This window comes from Anser cygnoides, chromosome 36, assembly GCF_040182565.1.
Source record: "Anser cygnoides isolate HZ-2024a breed goose chromosome 36, Taihu_goose_T2T_genome, whole genome shotgun sequence".
In the NCBI taxonomy this organism is placed as follows: Eukaryota; Metazoa; Chordata; class Aves; order Anseriformes; family Anatidae; genus Anser; species Anser cygnoides.
In genome coordinates, this window is record NC_089908.1 from 2,684,521 (window position 1) to 2,709,630 (window position 25,110).

At 50.9% G+C, this 25,110-nt stretch overlaps 1 protein-coding gene across 13 annotated transcripts in view; it reads left to right on the forward strand.

The window, feature by feature from the left end:
* The window catches only part of LOC125179683 (atos homolog protein B-like), a 57,862-nt gene that overhangs the window by 15,134 nt on the left and 17,618 nt on the right, over positions 1-25,110 (forward strand). For 2 of the 13 annotated variants that reach the window (XM_066986924.1, XM_066986921.1), the window contains exon 1: positions 12,475-12,800. The exons of 9 other annotated variants lie outside the window; for them this stretch is intronic. The gene's annotated coding sequence lies outside the window, so the exon portion shown is untranslated. Of the gene's footprint in view, positions 1-11,128; positions 12,125-12,474; positions 12,801-12,821; positions 15,775-25,110 lie in introns of those variants that run through there. 2 more of the 13 variants (XM_066986922.1, XM_066986923.1) reach the window with 2 other exon arrangements.

Sequence of the window (25,110 nt, forward strand, 5' to 3'; positions counted from 1 at the left end):
AAGCATCAAGTTCATGTACTTCTCTCTGCTTTGCATCTGCATTCAGAAAGCCTGAACTTCTCCCTCTGTCGTTGCCCCAAATCCTCACTTCTCACACTGCCCTTTGACGTCACTTGAGCAGCAGAACCATGTCACTGACTTAAAGGTGGGTGAATAAATCTCTCTGCTGACAGTTCCCAGCTTGCTGCCCTGAAGTGTACTGTTTCAAGGCAGTAAGGTCCTGTCACTGTACTTTGGAAGGATGCTCTGCCACTCTTTAGCCATGTGGGCTGCATAAGGGGGACACAAGAGTTACAAGGGATCTCTGGTATGGGAGGGATGTCAGAACTGAGAGCAGCGTGGCTCTTTCCCATCTGATCCCCTCCCAGCCTGGCTGAAGGGTGCTGTTATGGATAGGGTGTTACACCTCTGTTACTCACAAATGGGGGGCTGTCAGGACACTGTTACCATCAGGCTCAAATCGGAGCAGTGCCCCTGCATGAGGGCATGTTCTCGTTTAAGAGCTCTGTAGGTTCTCTCTGCTCTCCTAGCCTCCACAGGGCTTATTGGGAAGCCCTTCTTTTCAGAGCCTGATTTAAGCATGTGCATTTAAATTGCTGGGCCTGTCTTGCTGGTGGCTTCTGGTTTGTTCAGGCGCTTACCCAGTGCTGTGACCTTGGTGACACCATGACCATGGTGTTGGCTGTGCCTTTGGCTGCACTGATAGCGCATGGTGAGTGCTGTGGATCTCCCACCCTGCTGCCCCTGGGGAGCGAAGCATCCTGATGGGAGCCTGCAGGAGAAGCCGTGTGGCTTGTCTTGATTCTCTTTGCCCTGAGAAGGCAGATTTTCTCAGTAGGAGATGGATCCTCCAGCCACGAGGCTGCAGCAGGGAGAGGCGCAGCTCCGCAGCCCAGGCGTGTGCACACATCCGTGTCTTCCCCGCGTGCCCGCTCTCTCGTGTGCTCCTTGACACAGATGGATATGCTCTGCTCCGTGGAGCTGCTCCCCAGTGGGAGCGGTGATGGGTGATCTGCCTTTTGTCACCTCTGGCTGCTTTGGTCCCTTCCAGAGGCTGATGTCAGCCAAGGAAGCTCTCCACTCCGGAAAGCCAAACTGGGAAGAGGTGCAGCACGGGAGCGTGCATGTTGGGCTGTACCCAAGGCAGGTCTGCCGGGTGTCCCTCCAGCAGTCAGAGGTGGGGTCAGGCTGCCAGAGGGCTGATAAAACCACCGTGTTTGTCTGGAAGGCAGCATCAGAGCCTGGAGGAAACTTGCCCCCAGCCTCGCTCCTTATCTCGGCCGTGCGTATGCATGGCAGTGCTCCCGCTCTTGGCTGGCCCTGCTGCTGCCCTGACGTGGCCTTGAGCCAGCAGTGCTGGCACTACGGGAGAAGTGGGGTTTGGCACTGGTTCTCCTGCCTTGTCTGCTGCCTCACGGAGTTTGTGGCGTTGCCCTGACACCCGTGGCCGGCCATGGTAAAATGGGTGAGTCAGGCAGGAGGAGGGGGTGAGTCAGAGGGCGGTGAAGTCAGAGTGGGAAGCAGAAGGCAGGTGCTGACCCAGGGCTGGGCATTCGGGGAGCCCAAAGGTCTGGCAGTCCATGCCGGGTACCCCTGGGATCTGGGGGAGCCTGAGGGCTTGGGCAACAGAGTGGTGGAGACAGGGCAGGATCTGTCTCGGCCGTGTGCTGCACCAGGCCTGGGTGAGTGCCTTACCAGATCCCTGCTCACATCTTGCTGCCAGTATGTCGGTGTCCTTGGAGGCGCTGCCAGGAGGGACTGGAGATGAGTGCCGCAGGGGAGCAGAGTGGTGGCAGGGTATCCCAGCCTCCGGTGAGCAGGGTGAATCCTTCTCCCAGGAGGCAGTGGGGCACGCAGCCGCCTTAGGCAACCTGACCAGGTCTCTGTTGTGGTTTAACCCGGCCTGCAGCTCAGCACCACACAGCCGTTCGCTCACCGTCCCCCCTCCCTCTCTGGGATGGGGGAGAGAAACAGGAAAATGAAGCCTGTGGGTTGAGATAGAGACAGTTTATTAGGGCAGGAAAGAAAGGATAATAATAATAATAATGATAACAGTACTACTACTACTGATGTGTACGAAACAAGTGATGCACAGTGCAATTGCTCACCACCCGCTGACCGATGCCCAGCCTATCCCCGAGCAGCCGGCCCCCCCACCCCGGCCAGCCACCCCTATATATTGTTCAGCATGACGTCAGATGGTATGGAATACCCCTTTGGCCAGTTTGGGTCAGCTGTCCTGGGTCTGTCCCCTCCCAGCTCCTGCTGCACCCCCAGCCTGCTCGCTGGCAGGACAGAGCGAGAAGCTGAAAAGTCCTTGGCTTGGTGTAAGCGCTGCTCTGCAGCAATTAAAACATCGGCATGTTATCAGCGCTCTTCTCATCCTAATCCAAAACATAGCACCCTACCAGCTACTAGGAGGAAAATTAACTCTGTCCTAGCTGAAACCAGGACATATATCCACCCCTTATTCCATACCATTTATGTCATGCTCAGGTTACACTCTTTCCAATACATTCTAATTAATCACTATTTTCATCTATGGTATATAGAATGTCCACTGAGTCTGTATAGTCTGTGACTGACTTCGGGCTCCATCTGTCACAGCAGTCTTTCAGGGCAGAAGAGATCACAGAATCACAGAATTCAAGGGGTTGGAAGGGACCTCGAAAGATCATCGGGTCCAACCCCCCTGCCAAAGCAGGTTCCCTAGAGCAGGCTGCCCAGGTAGGCATCCAGATGGGCCTTGAATATCTCCAGAGAAGGAGACTCCACAACCTCTCTGGGCAGCCTGTTCCAGTGCTCCGTCACCCTCACCGTGAAGAAGTTCTTTCGCATGTTGGTATGGAACTTCCTGTGCTCCATCTTGTGGCCGTTGCCCCTTGTCCTGTCCCCACAAACCATTGAGAAGAGGTTGGCCAAATCCCTCTGTCTCCCACACCTCAGGTATTTATACACATTGATGAGATCCCTTCTCAGTCTTCTCTTCTCCAGGCTGAACAGACCCAGGTCTCGCAGCCTTTCCTCATAGGGAAGATGCTCCAGGCCCCGTATCATCTTTGTGGCCCTCCGCTGGACTCTTTCCAGGAGATCCCTGTCTTTTTTGTACTGGGGAGCCCAGAACTGGACACAGTACTCCAGGTGAGGCCTGACCAGGGCAGAGTAGAGGGGGAGGATCACCTCCCTTGACCTGCTGGCCACGCTCCTTTTAATGCACGCCAGGATCCCATTGGCCCTCTTGGCCATGAGGGCACACTGCTGGCTCATGGCCATCCTGTCGTCCACCAGGACCCCCAGGTCCTTCTCCTCAGAGCTCCTCTCCAGCAGGTCATCCCCCAGCCTGTACTGGTACATCCGGTTGTTCCTTCCCAGGTGCAGGACTCTACACTTGCTCTTGTTAAACCTCATTTGGTTTCTTCCTGCTCAGCTCTCCAGGCGGTCCAGGTCTCGCTGAATGGCAGCACAGCCTTCTGGCGTGTCAGCCACTCCTCCCAGCTTTGTGTCATCGGCGTACTTGCTGAGGGCAGACACTATTCCCTCATGAAGGTCGTCGATGAAGATGTTGAACAAGACCGGACCCAGCACCGACCCCTGGGGAACACCGCTAGTCACAGGGCTGCAGCCGGACTCTGTGCCGCCGATCACCACCCTCTGAGCTTGGCCAGTCAGCCAGTTCTCAACCCACCTTACTGTCCACTCCTCTATCCCACACTTTCTCAGCTTTGCTATCAGGATGTCATGGGAGACAGTATCGAAAGCCTTGCTGAAGTCAAGGTAGATGACATCCACTGCTCTCCCCCCATCTACCCAGCTGGTGATGCCATCAGAGAAGGCAACGAGGTTGGTCGAGCACGACTTCCCCTTGGTGAATCCATGCTGACTACTCCTCATAACCTTCTTCTCTTCCGATTGCTTGGAGATGGCATCCAGAACAAGCTGTTCCAACACCTTTCCAGGGACAGAGGTGAGACTGACTGGCCTGTAGTTTCCCGGATCCTCCTTATTGCCCTTCTTGAAGACCGGAGTGACATTGGCTATCCTCCAGTCTTCAGGCACCTCTCCTGTTCTCTAGGACCTTTCAAAGATGATAGAGAGCGGTTCGGCGATCACCTCTGCCAACTCCCTTAGCACACGTGGATGCATACCATCGGGACCCATGGATTTGTGTGCGTTGAGCCCACTCAGACGCTCCCAAACCACTCTCTCGTCAACCAGGGGGGAGCCCTCCATTTCCCAGCCCCTTTCTCCTCCCGCCAGGGTCGAGGAGTCCCGGGAGGGAGTCCTTGAAGCAAAGACTGAAGCAAAGAAAGCATTCAGTATCTCCGCCTTCTCGGCGTCTCCTGTTACCAGGACATCCCCCTCATTCAGCAAGGGACCCACATTATCCCTTTTACTGTTTACGTACTTTAAAAAACCCTTCTTATTATCTCTTATTATCCTTTATCTCTTTTGCAAGCCTCATCTCTAGGTGGGCTTTAGCCTTCCTCGTCGCGTCCCTGAAGGCCCTGACAACACTTTGATACTCCTCCCAAGAGGACAGGTCCTTTTTCCACATTTCATAGACCTTCCTCTTCCTTTTGATCTTGTCGATGAGCTCCTTGCTCATCCATGCATGTTTCCTGCCCCCCTTCCACGATTTCCTACTCTTAGGGATGCACCGATCCTGAGCTTGGAAGAAGTGCTGTTTAAATGTTGCCCAGCTTTCACAAGCACTCTTGCCTTCTAGCAACCTAGCCCAGGAGATACCCCCAGGCAGGTCCCAGAAGAGGTCGAAGTTGGCTCTCTGAAAGTCCAGGGTAGCAATCCTGCTTTTAGCCTTACTTCTTCCACCAAGTTCCATCTTGAACTCCACCATCCCATGGTCGCTGCATCCCAAGCTGCCCCCAACCTTGACATCCCTAACAAGCCCATCCCTGTTGGTAAGGACAAGGTCCAGAAGCACCCCCCGCCTCGTCGGCTCCTCCACCACCTGCATCAGAAAATTGTCTTCAACGCATTGTAGGAACAGTTTGGACTGCGCGTGCCTGGCCGAGTTGCTTACCCAACAGATGTCTGGATAATTGAAGTCCCCCATGAGAACCAGCACCCGTGATCGTGAGGCTACTACCAGCTGCTTGTAGAAGGCCTCATCGACCTACTCCTGATCTGGTGACCTGTAGTATACCCCCACAACAGTGTCCCCCATACCAGCCCACCCCTTAATTCTCACCCACAAGCTCTCCACTTGTCCTTCACCCTCTCCCACGTGGAGCTGGGTACACTCTAATTGCTCCCTCACATAAAGGGCAACCCCACCCCCTCGCTTCCCCAGCCTGTCTTTCCTAGAAAGGACATAGCCCTCCCTGACAGCATTCCAGTCACGCGAGCTGTCCCACCATGTCTCTGTGATTGCAAGATGGTGTGTGATGTTGGATCGTCACACATCGAAGCCCATTCTCGTTCCATCACATCTCTGTGCTTCTCCATTTCTATCAAAATTCATTCATCATTATCTGCGTGGCTGTTACTGTGATACCATTAATAGGACATCGGCATGTAGCAATCATGATAGTGATGACATACAGTATTATATAATAATTAACATAATACAATTCCACTCATGGGCTATTCTCACCCAGTATTAAATCCTCCTGAGGTACACACTGGACCTCCCCATTCTTTTGCATTACCCACCAAGTGCATCCAGGTCCCTGAGCAAAAGCAATCCCACGAAAGGGTTTGCCTTTTCCTGAGGCAGGAGTAGCCCAGACTGTTTTACCCAGCATGTTTCTTACGTGCACTACAGGAACTTTATCCCCTTCTACAGTGTGTAACAGGTTTGATTGGGCAGGTCCAGCTTGGTTGGCAGATCCCCTAGTATTGACTAACCAGGTGGCCTTTGCCAAATGTGCATCCCAATTTTTGAATGTCCCAGCACCCATTGCTTTCAGTGTAGTCTTCAACAGTCCATTGTATCGTTCAACTTTTCCAGAGGCTGGTGCATGATAGGGGATGTGATACACCCACTCAATACCATGTTCTTTGGCCCAAGTGTCTATAAGGTTGTTTCGGAAATGAGTCCCGTTGTCTGACTCAATTCTCTCTGGGGTGCCATGTTGCCATAGGACTTGCTTTTCAAGGCCCAGGATAGTGTTCCGGGCGGTGGCATGGGGCACAGGATATGTTTCCAGCCATCCGGTGGTTGCTTCCACCATTGTAAGTACGTGGCGCTTGCCGTTGCGGGTTTGAGGGAGTGTGATGTAATCAATCTGCCAGGCCTCTCCATATTTATATTTCAGCCATCGTCCTCCATACCAAAGAGGCTTTGACCGCTTGGCTTGCTTGATTGCAGCACATGTTTCACAATCATGAATAACCTGTGCTATAGTGTCCATGGTCAGGTCCACCCCTCGATCACGAGCCCATCTGTAGGTTGCATCTCTACCTTGATGGCCTGAGGTGTCATGGGCCCATCGGGCTATAAATAATTCACCTTTATGTTGCCAGTCCAGGTCCACCTGAGCCACTTCAATCTTAGCAGCCTGATCCATCTGCTGGTTGTTTTGATGTTCTTCAGTAGCCCGATTCTTGGGCACATGAGCATCTACATGGCGTACCTTTACAACCAGGTTCTCTACCCGGGCAGCAATATCTTGCCACAATGCAGCAGCCCAGATGGGCTTGCCCCTACGCTGCCAGTTGTTCTGCTTCCATTGCTGTAACCACCCCCACAGGGCATTTGCTACCATCCATGAATCAGTATAGAGATAGAGAACTGGCCACTTTTCTCGTTCAGCAATATCTAAAGCCAGCTGGATGGCTTTCACTTCTGCAAACTGACTCCATTCACCTTCTCCCTCAGCAGCTTCTGCAACTCGTCGTGTAGGACTCCATACAGCAGCTTTCCATCTCCGATGCTTTCCCACAATACGACAGGACCCGTCAGTGAGCAGGGCATATTTCTTCTCATTTTCCGGTAGCTTGTTGTACAGTGGGGCTTCTTCAGCACGGACCACCTCCTCCTCTGATGATATCCCAAAATATTTGCCTTCAGGCCAGTCCATAATCACTTCCAAGATTCCTGGGCGACTGGGCTTTCCTATTCGAGCCCGCTGAGTAATCAGTGCAACCCACTTGCTCCATGTGGCATCAGTTGCATGATGTGTAGAGGGGACCCTTCCTTTGAACATCCAGCCTAGTACCGGCAGTCGGGGTGCCAGGAGGAGCTGCGCTTCAGTACCGACCACTTCCGAAGCAGATCGAACTCCTTCATATGCTGCCAATATCTCCTTTTCGGTTGGGGTGTAGGGGGCCTCAGATCCTCTGTATCCCCGACTCCAAAACCCCAGGGGTCGACCTTGACTTTCCCCAGGTTCTTTCTGCCAGAGGCTCCAGGTGGGACCATTCTCCCCGGCTGCGGTGTAGAGCACATTCTTTACATCTGGTCCTGTTCGGACTGGCCCGAGGGCTACTGCATGAACTATTTCCTGCTTAATTTGTTCAAAGGCTTGTCGTTGCTCAGGGCCCCATTCAAAAGCATTCTTCTTACGGGTTACTTGGTAGAGCGGATTTACAATCAGACTGTAATTTGGAATGTGCATTCTCCAAAATCCCACGACACCTGGGAAAGTTTGTGTTTCTTTTTTGCTAGTTGGTGGAGACATAGCTGTTATTTTGTTGATCACATCCATTGGGATTTGACGACGTCCATCTTGCTATTTTATTCCTAAAAACTGGATCTCTCATGCAGGTCCTTTATTTTGTTTTATGGCAAAACCGGCCTTCAGAAGGATTTGGACTATTTTCTTCCCTTTCTCAAAAACTTCCTCTGCAGTGTCACCCCACACAATGATGTCATCGATGTACTGCAGGTGTTCAGGAGCTTCCCCCTGCTCCAGCGCAGACTGGATCAGTCCATGGCAAATGGTAGGGCTGTGTTTCCACCCCTGGGGCAGCCGATTCCAAGTGTACTGGATACCCCTCCAAGTGAAAGCAAACTGTGGCCTGCACTGTGCTGCTAGAGGGATGGAGAAAAATGCATTAGCAATATCAGTTGTGGCATACCACTTGGCTGCCTTTGACTCCAGTTCGTACTGGAGTTCTAGCATGTCCGGCACTGCAGCACTCAGTGGTGGCGTGACTTCGTTCAGGCCACGATAGTCCACTGTTAGTCTCCACTCACCATTAGACTTTCGCACTGGCCATATGGGACTATTAAAGGGTGAATGGGTCTTGCTGATCACTCCTTGGCTCTCCAGTTGACAAATTAGCTTATGGATGGGACTCAGGGAGTCTCGGTTGGTGCGATATTGCCGCCGGTGCACAGTTGTGGTAGCGATCGGCACTTGCTGTTCTTCAACCCTCAGCAACCCCACAACAGAAAGGTCCTCTGAGAGACCGGGCAAGGTAGACAACTGTGTAATGTCCTCTGTCTCTAAGGCAGCTATGCCAAAAGCCCAGCGGAACCCTTTTGGGTCCTTGAAATATCCTCTTCTAAGATAGTCTATGCCAAGGATGCACGGAGCATCCGGGCCGGTCACAATACTGTGCTTTTGCCACTCATTACCGGTTAGACTCACTTCAGCCTCCAATACAGTTAACTGCTGGGATCCCCCCGTCACACCATAAATACAGATGGGCTCTGGCCCTTTATAGCTTGATGGCATTACAGTACACTGTGCACCGGTGTCTACTAAAGCCTTATACTTCTGTGCGTCTGACGTGCCAGGCCATCGAATCCACACAGTCCAATAAACTCGATTGTCCCTTTCCTCCCCCTGGCTGGAGTCAGGGACCCTCTAATCCTGGTCAGAATCTTCATTTCTGTGTCTGGGGGACTGCCTGCTGGAAACTGTAGCAGCAAGCTTCTCAGAGAACCCCTTTTTCCCACTTGTTTTTCTTTGCAACTCACGTACCCGTGCCTCTAGGGTCGCAGTAGATTTTCCATCCCATTTTCTCATGTCCTCTCCATGGTCACATAGGTAAAACCACAGGGTGGCACGGGGTGTGTACCCACTATATCGTCTTCCTTGCACGGATGGATGCTTACCCCTAATAGCTGAGACACTGGTTTGTACAGGTTGGGGAGGAAGATAAATTCTCTTTAAGTTGGTGGACCTCTTCAGAAAGTTTCTCCACAGCCGAGACGCAGGCCTGTAGGGAAGAGGAGAGACTTTCTTCGTGCTGCTGGAGTTGTTTAGCCACTTCATCCACTGTGGGTTCCTCATCCTCTTTCCAGGCCATTACTGCCAATGAGCTGGCATATGATGATGGTGCACTCCGTACAAACTTCTGCCACATGGGTCGTGTACACTTGACTTCATCTGGATCTGTGGATATTTGTTCGTTGTCTAGGTCCCTATAAATCACCTCCCGTACGGCCAATTCCCTCAGGTACTGGATTCCCTTCTCCATAGTGGTCCACTTGCCTGGTAGACATACAAGTTCTTCCTTGAAGGGATACCTTTCCTTCACAGCTGACAGGAGACGCCTCCAGAGGCTGTGAGATCGTGCTCTATCTCCAATTGCTTTGTCAATGCCTGCGTCTCTAGCAAGGGATCCCAGCCGCCTGGCTTCCCTGCCCTCTAATTCCACACAATTGGCTCCGGTGTCCCAGCACCAGAGCAGCCAGGTGACAAGGTGCTCACCTAGACAGCAACCGAAATCTTTTCGCACATCTCGTAGCTCATGCTGGTATAGGGTTCGGGTAGTTGTTGTTTTTTCGACATCTTCATCTTCATCCTCCTGTTCCTCTGATGGCCCGGCCTCATCTTCTCCATACCTAGTCTTAGCAGGAGTTTCTCTGCGTTCTAAATGATCTAGCTCTCTAAACCATTTTTTCATCATGGTTACGTGTGCAACTGACACTGGTACAGTTTGTTTCCCTGGCTCAGCCTTGGGGCCAATTGTAGGGTTTGGAGTGGCTGCTGGGCCTGTCTCAGGGGTTGAAGTGGCTGCAGGGTCTGTCACTGGGGTTATATTGGCATTGAATGGAGCTCGGTAAGCATAGGCCAAGCCCCAGCACATTGCAGTGATTCGTTTTTGTCTGGTACTGCCAGGGTGATGACACACCTTTTTCAAGCATTCTACCAGTTTTTTAGGATTTTTCCGTTGTTCAGGAGTGAATTTCCAAAGCAATGGAGGTGCCCACTGCTCTAGATGCCTGCCCATATCCACCCACTCTCCCTGCCACTCATAACTATCCTACCTCAGGACAGATCTCTGGGTGACATTCCTAAGTATTTGTTTAACCTTAGACAAAACCTGAAGCACATTCAGGACACGGAAGAATAAGAACATGCTGCTCTGAACATCATAAGGATATTTGAAGTTTTGGAAAGGTACCATAACTCGCCTGGAGGAGAAGAAAGGGGTAGAGGAGAAAGGGAGAGTGAACAAGTGGGAAAAAACATCTTCCCCTGACCCCTCCATAGATTGGGTCCCTGAAGAAAAAGCGTGAAAGGTGTAATTGTTAATAGTTTCTGAGGTAGGGTTCCCAAAGTATGGAGTTGATGACAATGCTGAGTATAAATACCAGATTAGTCTCATGGCCGGTAATTTTATCATATCATAAGCCAGTGTTACACAGCACAGCGAAATAATAACCCTGTACCAACCCCCACAAGTGATGGGCAACACAACAGGGAACACATACAGTAAGTAATGTGCTATATAACTCAGTTTGGAAGCAGGCGCAGCAGACTTGAGATCACAAAAATCGGCATTGTGATTAGCAACTATTAAACTGATGTAATGCTTATAAGAATTTTGTTTTAACACACTCTGGTCAGATCTGTCGTTATCTCAACCCTTCGTGCCCCACGTTGGGTGCCAAAAGGACTGTTGTGGTTTAACCCGGCCGGCAGCTAAACACCACACAGCCGTTCGCTCACCCTCCCCCCTCCCTCTCTGGGATGGGGGAGAGAAACAGGAAAATGAAGCCTGTGGGTTGAGATAGAGACAGTTTATTAGGAGAGGAAAGAAAGGATAATAATAATAATAATGATAACAGTACTACTACTACTGATGTGTACGAAACAAGCGATGCACAATGCAATTGCTCACCACCTGCTGACCGATGCCCAGCCTATCCCCGAGCAGCCGGCCCCCCACCCCGGCCAGCCACCCCTATATATTGTTTAGCATGACGTCAGATGGTATGGAATACCCCTTTGGCCAGTTTGGGTCAGCTGTCCTGGGTCTGTCCCCTCCCAGCTCCTGCTGCACCCCCAGCCTGCTCGCTGGCAGGACAGAGCGAGAAGCTGAAAAGTCCTTGGCCTGGTGTAAGCACTGCTCTGCAACAATTAAAACATCATGGTGTTATCAACATTCTTCTCATCCTAAATCCCAAACACAGCACCCTACCAGTTACTAGGAGGAAAATTAACTCTATCCTAGCTGAAACCAGGACAGTCTCTGTCCTGGCCGGGTCCTGCCTGGTAACCTTCCCCTCCACGCTAAGAGAACGGGAGAGGCAGGATGGAAAAAGGAACACTCCCTGCTGGGGCAGAGAGAGCTAAGAGGTAGGTCTGTACTAAGTGAGGGAGAAGAGCTGGGGTGGAGATGATACTCTGCAGATATGGGCCACAGCTGCAGAAATCCCCTGCGTGATTTGTGCCCCTCTGGCAGTGCTGCAGACACTGGGGGGTGTCCTGGGGGACCTGGATGGCTGCTCACCTCCTCCAGCTCTGGGCTGTTTAATTTCTATCTAGCCCAGCTGGTCTCTGCTGAGTTTGACTCCTGGTGGTTCTGCTCGTCACTGCTGAGGGCCAGTTCCCCATGGAAATGATGGAAGTAGGGCCAGTGGTGAAAGCAAATCACTGTGTATTTAGGGCCAGTCTTCCTGGAGTAGGCATTTGGCTTTCCCAGCTAGGTATTTTGTAGCAGGTGCTAAAGTAGGTACTTGGTATCTCTGCCAACCAGATCCATGGATCAAATACACCCCCCACTAGTCTGTATTTGGGGTAGTCTCTTGTTTCAACGTCCCTCAGGTCTGTAGGCTTGCAGCTGGCTGCAGGTACCTCCTGTCCTGCCTGGCTGTACCCTTGGCTGGGAGGGATGGCAATCAATGGGCTCCAGCATCCTCTAGAGACACCCGGGAACCCTGGCCCTGCATCGTGTCCATTGCCTGATGAGCCTGTTGGAGGTGGGGAAGGGAAGGGAAGGGAAGGGAAGGGAAGGGAAGGGAAGGGAAGGGAAGGGAAGGGAAGGGAAGGGAAGGGAAGGGAAGGGAAGGGGAAGGGGAAGGGAAGGGGAAGGGGAGGGAAGGGAAGGGAAGGGAAGGGAAGGGAAGGGAAGGGAAGGGAAGGGAAGGGAAGGGAAGGGAAGGGAAGGGAAGGGAAGGGGAAAGGGAAGGGAAGGGGAAGGGGAGGGAAGGGAAGGGAAGGGAAGGGAAGGGAAGGGAAGGGAAGGGAAGGGAAGGGAAGGGAAGGGAAGGGAAGGGAAGGGAAGGGAAGGGAAGGGAAGGGAAGGGAAGGGAAGGGAAGGGAAGGGAAGGGAAGGGAAGGGAAGGGAAGGGAAGGGAAGGGAAGGGAAGGGAGGCTGCTGTGTGTTGTGCCTGCTTGCAGGAGGCTCCAGCTGGGGCAGGAGGTGGTTGTGTCCCTCCCTGGCACGGGTGACTGCTCCCTCCTGCTGGCCAGCTTCTCTGCCCATCTCAGCCTGTGAGCTCAGTCTCTGCAGATTAACCTTTTGCCCCATTCCTCCTGCAGGGCTTCCTCCTGCCCTGGGAGGTTTTGGGCTCCACACAGGTGGTGGTGAGTGAAGATGAGGCCGTGGAGGTGATGAGGGGCTGGAGGACAGGAGAGGAGCAGTCAGAGCAGCAGGTCTGTGCAGCCTGGGAGAGGGAAAGGGGGTGTCACTGCTGTCGGCAGCTGCCTGATGAGACTTTGGAGAGAAGCCGGAGCCGGGCTCTCCTGGGAAGTGCCCAGGAACAGGATAAGAGGCAGCGGCACAAGATGCATCAAGGCAAATTCCAACTAGATATTAGGAAAAATATTTCCCCACAAGGGCAGTTGAACTCTGGAGCAGGGCCCAGAGAAGGGGGAGCAATCTCCAAATTCGGAAAGCCTCAGCCCTCGGCAGGGCCAGCCCCTGAGCAACTTGCTCGAGGTTGACCCCACTCCAAGCAGGACTGGACCATGAGGTCTCTTCCTACCTGCATCGCTGCCTGGTCCTGCAGCCCTCGGGGCACTTGGCAGTGTAACAGCTCACGGTCTGTTGGACTGACGTGGTTGTAGGTACACAGAGGGCTTGGAGGTTTGTTTGTCCATCCCCTGGCCATGGCACAGCAAACAGCAGCCCTTCTCCTGGCTTGGTTCACTTCAGCCGTGCAGTACCTGCAGTGCTGGGAACAGAGGTGCTGCAGCATCACCCAGCTCATTGCTTTACCCCTACCTATCTCAGTTGGAGCGCCCTTCTCCCCAGAGCACCGTGCTATTCCCTCCCTGCTCAAGCATAAATAAAAGGCACCATGGCAGCAAAGCACAGGACGATAAACCACCCACTCTTTTCTGCTGGGAGCATGGAGCTGTGATCTGCAGGGGGATGCTTGTGCTTTCGGGGCCTGGAGAGGATGCCAGCCCCCAGCTCCACAGCTGGAAGGGCTCTGGGTTTATCTTCCCTGTGGTGCCTGTCCCAGGCCCAGAGATGGTGACAATTGGAGGGGGAAGTCACCAGTAGTCTTTTTAAAGGCTCCAGCTGCCTGACCATCCCAAGCAGATAGGGAGCAGATGGAGGCTGATATGAGCCCAAAGTACTGTCTGGAAAGAATTACTTGCTCCCAGTATTTTCTGTTTCTTTGCCAGCCTTTTATTCTCATGGCTGCTCTTTTCCTGATCCTGTCCTGTGATGCTGGCTGCTGGCAGCTTCATCAGTCTTGTCTTCAGAAACAGCTTCGATCTGTGATTTATTGAGTCTCCTAGCTTTGACTCTGGTGTCTGATGCTCCAGAAGCCTGAGTCCCATGTGCAAGTGCCAAAAGGATTTTTAGTGCTTGACCTGTCCTGTCTGCAAGAGTAACAAAACAGAGCAAAGGGGGCAGCGTATAGCCTGGGCAGAGCTGACCTGCAGCAACAGCTACATGTGCCTCCCCATCTGGCAGAGGATGCCCCTGGCATTCAGGCTCCCCAGACACTTTTATGTGGGTTTTCAAGGTCTAGGACATTTCCATGAGCCTGCGTTTGTCCCCAGCTCCCTTCTCAAGTTGCTCATCTCAACTTTTCCCTTGGGCTTGTTGCTGCTGGGCTGCGACTCGGTGCGAGCGCTGTGCACTCCCTTCCCCTGGCCGCCTCTCTGCACCGTCTGCTTGTTGCTCAACCCCACTCTGGGCGCTGTTGAGTTACTTGGATATCCCTGTTACAACACTTGTTCATTGAGAGCAGTGGGGTCCACTTGTCTGAGCCAAGAGGCCCCTGAAGTTTCTTCCCACCTGCATGGGTAAGTCACTGTGTGACCAGGGACTCTCTGGTGTCTGGTGGTCCGTGGAGAGCTCTCAGTTCCTTCGTGGGCTCCTATGGACATCAGATTTGGGGGGATGTCTGTGTGTCTTGTGACATAGCTGCCACCAGGGTTGGTGTTTTGGACCTGCTGGTGATGGTTAAGCTGCTTTCTAAGATCTCTGAGCTGTAGCAGCGCAGCAAGCCGAGGTTGCTCAGGAGGGTCTTCGTGTTGTATGGACAGACGTGGGAACTTGTGTCTTGTGCAGGAGGCTTGTCTGACGTGGCTGTCTTGAACCCATCCCTGTTGCTATCGCCCCAGTGAAGATGCAGGATGCTGATATGCAGACGCCCCGGTGCTGTGCAGTCCCTACAGGCTGCACCTGCTGGTGTGCTGGTGCTAGCCCCTGGGCAGGTCCTCTGCCACCCAAAACATGGGCCCTGGCGTCCTTGATGCTGCCATCTCCATCCAACACCTCCATCCCGAGGCCTTCCCCACTGCGTGCAGCCGCAGGATGCACTGGAGGTTTGGGGTATGGACCGGGGGTTTGGGAGTTCCATGGGGTGAAGCAGGAGCTGGTGCTGCCCTGCTGGCTTGAGTATGCCTGGAAGCAGGCATCCCAGGCCCTCTTGTGCTTCAAAGAGGCTTGTGCACTTGTGTGTTTGCTTGAGCAACAGTGGGAGTGTTCAGATGACAGCTGTGGCACCCTTTTCCTAATGCCAGCAGAGAGTTTCTCGTTTCTCTCTTATCTTCAGTCCTCACTGGAAGGAGAGATTTTGCCTTTCCCTGACAAGACATGGGACACTGAATTCATGGTGGAAATGCCTCTTCCTTGCAGTAGCCCTCCTGGATTCATCTAGTTCTTTACAGTCAAACACGTCCAAAGCCTCACCCTGAATTCCTGCCCAGCTTGTGTCACTGCTCTGGCCTTCATAGCCTTGAGACTTCCTAAATCGCAGCTGGAAAGGGATGAGTTGGGTGGGGGTGCGGGTGGTATCTCCTCCTCCTGTGTCATGTAGATGTCTAGCACGGGGAGTGGAAGAGATGCTGGATGTCCCTGCAGCTGCTGCCGCCTTATCTGCAGGCTGCAGCTTCGTGACGCCTAGCCACGTGTCTGTGCCCAAGAGCCTCCCTTGGAGGGCTCTTACGGTAAAAGGAAGTGTATCGCAAGAGGGGTTGTGGCGAGAAGGGACTCTTCCCACGGGGTCAGTGCTGTGTGCACAGTCCTTGCTGCCCTCCTCACCGCAGGCACTCCGCCTGCTCCATCTTCCAATCTGTAGCTTTGATGCTTGTGCCCAGAGTCACTCTGGGTAATGCAGTGTCCCCAGGACCTTCTGCGGTGACCTGGTGAGCAGCAGAGCAGGTAGGGAAAGGTGACATTGCTGTGACTCTGCCAGCTGGGGACTCATCACTGGCTCTGGTGGGGTGTGTGTGTGAGGAGGCTCAGGCTGGCAGGGCTGTAGGTGGGCAGCAGTCAGGGATGGGGGGAGATTGGTGTAGGTTATGGTGTGAGCTGCAGAGATCAGGAGGGAACACTGCTCGGGTAAGGAGCTGAGGATACTGCACCCTCAGTAAGTTTGCAGATGACACCAAGTTAGGTGCGTGTGTTGATCTGCTCGAGGGTAGGAAGGCTCTGCAGGAGGATCTGGATAGGCTGGAGCGATGGGCTGAGGCCAACTGTATGAAGTTCAACAAGGCCAAGTGCCGGTCCTGCATCTGGGGCGTAACAACCCCAAGCAGAGCTACAGGCTGGGAGATGAGTGTTTGGAAAGCTGCCTGGCAGAGAAGGACCTGGGAGTACTGGTTGATAGTCGGCTGAATATGAGCCAGCAGTGTGCTCAGGTGGCCAAGAAGGCCAACAGCATCCTGGCTTGTATCAGAAGCAGTGTGGCCAGCAGGTCTAGGGAGGTGATTGTCCCCCTGTACTCGGCTCTGGTGAGGCCGCACCTCGAGTACTGTGTTCAGTTTTGGGCCCCTCACTACAAGAAGGACATGGAGGTGCTCGAGAGAGTCCAGAGAAGGGCGACCAAGCTGGTGAGGGGTCTGGAGAACAAGTCTTAAGAGGAGCAGCTGAGGGAGCTGGGATTGTTCAGCCTGGAGAAGAGGAGGCTCAGGGGCGACCTTATCGCTCTCTATAGGTACCTTAAAGGAGGCTGTAGCGAGGTGGGGGTTGGTCTATTCTCCCACGTGCCTGGTGACAGGACGAGGGGGAATGGGCTAAAGTTGTGCCAGGGGAGGTTTAGGTTGGATGTTAGGAAGAACTTCTTTACTGAAAGGGTTGTTAGGCATTGGAATGGGCTGCCCAGGGAAGTGGTTGAGTCACCATCCCTGGAGGTCTTTAAGAGACGTTTAGATGTTGAGCTTAGTGATATGGTTTAGTGGAGGACTTGTTAGTGTTAGGTCAGAAGTTGGACTAGGTGATCTTGGAGGTCTCTTCCAACCTAGACCATTCTGTGATTCTGGATATGCAGGGGGATGCACCTAAACAGGGTCTGCTGGCTGTGGAGGACAGGGATGTGGGGTGAGAGCGAAGAGCAGCACACTGCAGGGGATGCAGAGCCGGGCTGCCGTGTGGAGGATGTGGGGAAGGTGGAGGATGTGGGATCAGGCAGTGTGGGTGGTTTCAGGCACTTAGGGCACAGTGAGGAGGGAAGGTGGATGGCTGTGGTTGTGTGCGGTGGTGGCTGGGGGCGGGTGTTGACTGAGGGAGAAAAGAAGGGGCAGCTGAGGCTTGAGCAAGAAGGGTCCCATCACCCGCTGATTGCCGTGCAGACTTCCCTCAGCTTGCAAAGCCTCAGCCACCAGCCCTAGTGCACCCTGCCAGGGGCTCACGCAGCAACGAGGAGCAGGCTGTTCCTGCTGCCCGCTCAGGTCATGCTTCTCTGTGACAGGGAGTGAACAGCATGGGAGTTAACAGTAAGTTATTTGCCTTTCCATTAGGGTCAAGTTAAACAGGTCAGGATAGAGTTCTCCAGGGCTTCTGATGTGAGAATAACCAACCCCAGGGTGTTATTCCTCCTCTTGGCACATCAGATAGTCAGGCCGAGAGGACTGTTAATCCTAATGTTTGTGCTTCACTTAGTGTGGTGATGATCTAGTCCTGCTTGGACCCGGCAAATTCCTCCCTTGGACAAATGTCCTATTGAACACGTGGCAGCATGTAGGTGCCCTGGTCATGTCATGCTGAGCAGACGTGGTCCCTGTCCTCCACCAGGACCAATGTTTTTTGACCTTGGGTCGATTTACATGAGACCAGGCCTGCTGACAACAGACAGGAATAGCTTATTCCACCAGCAGAAAAGGGTTTTAGGATGGGAGTTGGCAGGGTTCATTGATAGAGCTTTAAACTAGGTATGAAGGGGGGTGGGGGTGGAACTGGGGACACTAGAAAGGAGCCTGAATGTGACATGCCAGTTCTTCTGGGTGAGGAATGTGCTAGCAAGACCTCGCAGTCTTGTGTCTTGGTGAAGGATGAGGATGACATAGCAATTTGCAGGAAGGACACAAGGGTTGGTGAGAGGTTGGTAACTATGGAAACACCTGAGTGTGGTCAGGAGGGTATTAGGGTTTCTCCCTCCCAAAAGGTGGCCCAGCTGAGGTGCATTTACACTAATGCATGCAGTATGGGTAATAAACAGGAGGAGCTGGAAGCCACCATACTAGTAGGAAACTATGATGTAGTTGCCATCATGGAAACCTGGTGGGGTGATTCCCATGACTGGAGCGTGGCCGTTGATGGCTACAAACTGTTCAGAAGGGATAGGCGAGGAAGGAGGGGAGGTGGAGTTGCCCTCTGTGTTAGGAAGTGGATAGATTGTGAAGAGCTGTGCCTGAGAAACAGCCATGACCAGGTCGAGAGCCTGTGGGTGAAAATCAAGGATCGGTCCAGTAAAGGACATCTAGTGGTTGGAGTCTGCTACAGGCCACCTGATCAGGGGGAGTCTGTTGACGAGGCCTTCTTGCTTCAACTGCAAGAACTGTCGCACTCACAAGCTCTTGTCCTGATGGGGGATTTCAACCACCCGGGTATATGCTGGGGTAGTGGCATGGCAGGTTCCAGGCAATCCAGGAGATTCCTGGAGTCTGTTGAGGATAACTTCCTGGTCCAGGTAATAGACAGACCAACCCGAGGTGAAGCCTTACTAGACCAGGTGCTCACCAACGTGGAAGAGAGCATTAGAGAGGTTAAGACTGGAGGCTGCCTGGGCTGTAGCGACCATGCCCTGGTGGAGTTTGTGATCTTGAGGAATATGGGTCTGGCAAAAAGCAGAGTCAGGACCCTGAACTTGAGGAGAGCAAACTTCCGGCTGCTCAAGGAATTACTGGCTGGGATCCCCCGGGAAACTGTCCTTGAGGGCATAGGAACGGAACAGAGCTGGCAGATCTTTCAGGACACCCTTCTGAGAGCGCAAGAGCTCTCCATCCCCCAGCAGAAGAAATCGAGCAGAGGAGACGGGCGACCGGCATGGCTGAGCAAGGACCTGCAGCTTAAACTGAGGGAAAAGAGGGAAATGTACAGGAAGTGGAAGCAGGGTTGTGTAGCCTGGGAGGAATACAGGGGTGTCGTCCGGATGTGTAGAGACAGGATCAGGAAAGCCAAGGCACAGATGGAGCTGAACTTGGCAAGGGATGTGAAGAATAACAAGAAGGGGTTCTACAGATAAATAGGCAGGAGGAGACAGGCCAAGGAGAGTGTTCCCCCTCTGATAAACGAGACAGGAGAACTGGCTTCCTCAGACACGGAAAAAGCTGAGGTACTCAATAAGTGCTTTGCCTCAGTCTACATTGGTGGTCAAGTTTCCTATGTCTGTCAAGACCCTGAACCTCGAGGAGAGGGTGAGAGGAACGTATTCCATTCCACTGTGACAGTGGAACAAGTCCAGGACCACCTAATGAAATTGGGTGTGTACAAGTCCACGGGGCCAGATGGTATACATCCCAGGGTGCTGAGAGAGATGGCTGATGTGGTTGCCAAGCCGCTCTCCATCATATTTGAAAAATCATGGCTGTCGAGTGAAGTCCCCGGTGACTGGAAAAAGGGAAACATTACTGTGAGAAAAATCTCAGATAATTTTCTTCAGACAAGATCTTCTGTGAAGCTATTTTATTCGCGATTGCAATGGCGGGCGTCCTGTCAATCAGGAGCGCATTTTAGTAAACAAATCATAACCTTTTATTCCCTATTACCCAATGCCCTACCTTGGAATACAGAAAATTAGTTCTCTACTGCAAAAGCACAACTTTGTTTCTCACAATTCCCCCCTCTTCTTTTCTTACTCCTATTGTTGTTTTTGCATCTCTTCACATACCGCAGTCTTGAGTTTTCCAACATTAAGGTGCAATATTCTTCTTCGGATGTCACAGGAGATGACAGATACACAATGCCATTATTATTACGATACCAACAAATAGTTGTTTGAGCCAATTCTATTCAGGTAATCACGAAATTAGTTTCTCCCAAATGTTTCTAAATTCCCAGGAACTGTCATCTTGAGCTACTCTATGTAGCATCTTGTTTGTTTTTTTTTTTTTCCCAAATATTTTTGAGATCAGTCAAATTCATCCCATTTGATCTACATATATACAGCAACTAGTAATACTTACAGTGCACGCTCCTCCTTATGAGGTTATTAATAAGTCTAATACTATTTGATTCTAGAGTACTATTTTTGCAAACTTATCTAACTTATTTTCTAGATCTTCAATATATTTACAATATTTTTGTATTTTGAGATATTTACAATAGCTTTTTCTAATTCACTCACCCTTAACCAAGGCAAAAACCACCTTGCAAAACTGTGAAATGCTAGAGAATTTTACTAGAGGATTATCTGGAGTCCGCTTAATGCTGCGTGTGGTCTCAAGGGGCTTCGGCTTTGTGGGTCTTCAATAATAGTTACATTTGGAATTACTGCCTCTAGGGTGCAAGCTCCCTTCCATCCTAGGGGCAACACCTTCCTGGCTTTATTGCCACATAGCCAGTACCACCCCTTGCCATTTGGGACAGGCCATCTGGTTACAGGATTCTCATGTTGTATCTGGTGTGCATTACGTATATTAGCATTCCCGTGGCTACCATATTCAGTACAGTATGGATTATTCCCTATTTCATGGATATTTCCACACCCAGGGTCAGTAATACTGCCCCCTGAGTTTCTATCAATGTTGTTTAAAAGGCACCTTTGATAACACAGTATATTGTAGCCAGGACTATGTGTAGGGAGCTCAACTTCAAAATCTATTCCTTCCCGGGACTGAGTATGATCTGTCCTTTTTAGAAATCTAGAGAATCCAGACACAGTTGCTGCTGGAAATAGCAATCAGGGACAAGGCCTTTTCAGTCTTTCTAGGCATCTGGGTGCAAATCCAACAATTATTTCGAGATAGAACTCCAGAGATGTTCTGGATTAATTGGAAATGCTGATTTTTCCCTCCATCCTATCACTAATCTATGGAGAATAGGTATTACTAAGATAAACTTAAAATACATCATTTCTATGTATATGTACACTCCTATAATAATTAAGAAATAATAATTAAGAAAAGCAATAAAAATCACAAACTAATAAGGATTCTTCTGGTGGGGATTAAATACCCTCCTTTCTTTTTCTCCCACTTCCAGAGAGTGTTCCCTGGAAACACTCCAGTTCTGTGTAATTCAGTCCCTTTTACTCATTAATTCATTAAGAATTCTTCTAAGGAGAAATTAAAGGTTTACAATAGATAGTTTTAACAGTTTTAACTTTAAAAGTCTTTGTTAATGCAGTCTCTCAGGTATCAGGGTTAACTGATGCTTTTACCCAGGTATGAGTCCACCCTTTCTCAGCCGTTCTTCCTGTCGTCTCAGTCGTCAGGAGCACTTGGAACAGTCCGTCCCACTCAGGTTGCAGTTTCAGTTCTCTCCATGTTCACATCAGATCCCAATCTCCTTCTCGGAATGAATGGATCAGGGCTTCCAAGGGTGGGGTTTGAGCTAACAGTCCACGGCTCCTGAGAGATGACAAAGAGGACGACAGCCCGAGTATATGGTTCTTAAGAAAAGCGTCTTTTGTCTCAAATTGAGGTAATTCATTCCTTTTGTCCATGTACAGCAACCCAAATAATATTTCATATGGTGAAACTCCCACATCTTTTCTTGGTGCAGTTTGAATTCGGAGAGGTGCCAAAGGTAAGCACTTCGTTTGGGGAAGCTGAGTGTCCAGAACTTAGTCAATTGCTTCCTTACTGTCTGATCCTCTCCACCCTTCCAGAGGAGGAAGGATGCCAAGGAGTGTGAAATTTCCACTTAATTCCTCGAGTCCACATTAGCCCTTGCAATATTTCTGACATAAAGTGATTTCCTTGATCAGAGTCAATATTTTCAACAATTCCATACCTGGGAGTTATTTGTTCTAGAATTACTTTAGTTACTATGTTCGCAGTAGCAGATACTGAAGGGAAAGCTTCCACCCACCCTGACAAATGATCGACCAAGACTAACAAGTATTTAAATCTACCTACTCTAAGGAGTTCTGTAAAATCTACCTGTACATTTTGGAAGCGTTGAATTCATAGAATCATAGAATCATAGAATCATAGAATATCCTGAGTTGGAAGGGACCCTTAAGGATCATCAAGTCCAACTCTTGATACCGCACAGGTCTACCCAAAAGTTCAGACCAACCAAACCATTCCTGGTTCTCGCCCTCCTTTGGGCTGACCGCGGATAATTTTCCTATTTACCTTTTGACATACTACACAACTCCTGCATACTTGTTCAGCCAGAGTATATATATATATTCCTACACATACATATTTCCATAGCACAGCGTCACACGTTGCTTGAATTCCCCAGTGACCCTCTTGATGTAAAACAGTTAATATTTGCCTCATTAGCACTTTATTCAGCATTTCTCTCCCATCAGGGAGTATCTGTTTTCCTTTGGGCTTCGTGACTCCTCATTCCTTAAAAGACTCTCTCTCTTAAAACTTTTTAGTTCTTTTTAGTTTTGGGTAGGGGTAGCTCAACAATTCCCTGAATCCTCTCTGGATTTATTCTTCATTCCCCCTCAGACACTAGATGCCCTAAATACTCGACTTCTCTTTCTACGAATTTTTATGTATTTTCCAATCCTTTCACGCCCTGTTTTCCCAGAAAGTTGAATAGCTTGTTAGTGGCTTCCTTCACAGCTGTTTTCTCCTGTCCTGACAATAAAGGATCATCCACATATTGTAACAGTAACACCTCCTCTGGAGGTTGGAATTGCTCCAAAATCTGTTCTAGAACTTGCCCAAATAAATTGGTGGCCCTGTAAACCCCGAGGTAAAATTGTCCATCTGCATTGCTGCTTCTGCCTCATTTCAGGGTCTTTCCACTCAAAGGCAAATATATCTTTGCTCTCAGGGCCTGAGAGCACCCCATTAATAACACTGTTATTCCAGTCTAACAATTTACTATTTGAATGCCCAATTTCATCATCAAATCCCTTCCCAACAAGTTAGTCCCTGCCTCGGGTGCATAAAATAATTGCCCAGTGATCATTCTATCCCTAGTCTCAGCTTGGTGTCCCCAAAAAGTGGCACTGTTATCCCAGCCCCTTCTACCCCCATCACTTTTTAGGGTTTCATTAGTTAATTTAAGCCCTGATACTTTACAGACCAGTAATGACCTAGCTGCCTCAGTGTATTGGGTTCACATGGCAAGGTTCTGGTAGTGGAGGGGGCTGCAGTGGTAGCCCCTGTGAGAAGAATCCAGCAGCTGCCCCATGTTAGTTAAATAAGGGCCAGTTTCAGCCAGCTCCAAAGGGGCCCACCGCTGCCCAGAGCCAAGCCATGAGCAATGCAGTTTAAATCTCTATGAGAGCACATCCAAGAAAAGGGAAAAAAAACTGCTGCACAACAGCAGCTGGGAGAGTGAGGAGTGAGAAACCTCCCTGCAGACACCAAGGTCAGTGCAGAGGAGGGGGAATGCAGTGCAGAGGTGCTCCAGGTGCTGGAGCCGAAGCCCCCCTGCAGCCCACAGAGAGGCCCCTGGTGGGGAAGGCAGACCCCCCCGCAGCCCATGGTGTACCGCAGAGGAGCAGATCTCCACGCTGCAGCCCATTCAGGAACAGACCAGGAAGGTCAGCACCCCACGAGAGGGACCCCACACCAGAATAGAGGGGAGAGTGACCGTGAAGGAGCCAGGGAAATGAAGCACCACAGACTGACAGCAGCCCCCACTCCCAGCCCCCCCCACGCCACTCAGGGCAGGGAAGAGGTGGAAGAGAGTGGATGGGGGAAGGTGTCCCCAGCTTGTTTCTTTGTTTCTCACTACTCCAGCCCGTCAGCGATAGGTAATAAATTTTATTAATATTGCTATGCTAAGTCTGTTTTACCTGCAACGATAATTGCAGTGTGATCCCCACTGAGGTACACTTGAGGAGCCCTTGAGGTACACTTTTTCATTTATCAGGGAACTAGCTTTCTGAGAAGCCCCGACTCCCCTATTCTGAATTTATAACAACAATCTCTCCTCCTTCTTCCACTCCGGATACTCCTATTTGAAGTGGCTGGTCTGGCCACACTTAAAACATCTTCTCAAAGCCTGTCCCTGCTAGGATTTAGGCTGCAACACAGGTAGCTTTCCTTGCCTGCCATTCCTTTGTCTCTCTTCCTCTCCTTTCCATCCTGGGCCCTCTATCTCCCCCTCTGCCTCACTACCCAGTACACTGTGAATACCATTTGTTTTGCTCTCTGCTTTTCCTTCTCATCTCCCCTCCTGGCATACACCTTCATACTACCCACACTGTTCACTCCATCCCCCCACCTTCTGGAGCTTTTTCTGCATATCTGGCCAGGCTTTAATCACAAAATGAACTTTCAAGAGCCCTTGGGCTACCGGGTCCTCAGGATTCATCCCCGAGTACTTTCTAATTCTGACCCCGAGTCTCTCATATGATTTCTATGTTGTGGGTTGTTATTATAGCAGTTAGATAAGCAGATATTTCTGCTCCATCGGAATTACTCTCGGTCCGGGGAGGGTGTTAGTTCTTTCCCATTCTTGCATAGCTGCCTGGCAAATCATTCCCCTCCTAAACATTCTTCTCCAGGGAATAACATACTCAAGATTGACGTTTCCCCCCCAGGAATACAAATTAGGCCTTAGAAACGGATTTGACTGCTCTGCTAGGCCCTCAATTAAAGACTTCATTTCCTTCTTAAAACTCCTAACCTCTCTGCTGGTAAGGGGGGAGTGGCACCGGCCCCGCGTCGGCCCTGCACGGCCCCAAGGTCCCATCGGGACCTTTCCCCCACCTCCGCTCCTGCCGCTCCGCGCTCCCCGGCGTGACTTCTCCAGGGACAGCATCAATTGCAGTCCCTGTCTCCCCTCCTGGAGCACCTGCCACTGCCTCCGGTGCAATATTAGCATTATAGGGAGCATAACTTGATTCCTCCTCCGAAAACGGAACCTTATTATTTACATATAAATTTCAAGCCTGAATTTTCATCAGACCCGTGTTTTGGCCAAAATACTGAAGTTCCTTTTATTAGCTTTTTAGGCCAGACAATTACACAATATCAAACCATTTTTAAATTATATATTTTTAAATCTTTTTCCCTAGTTTTTGGGTTGTTTTTCCAAATCCTTATCATTCTCTCCAAAGGGCTATCTTTAGGCACAATCCCGGGGTCTCCACCCCCACCCTGCTGACTCTTGGAACCCTTAATCCCCATCTCT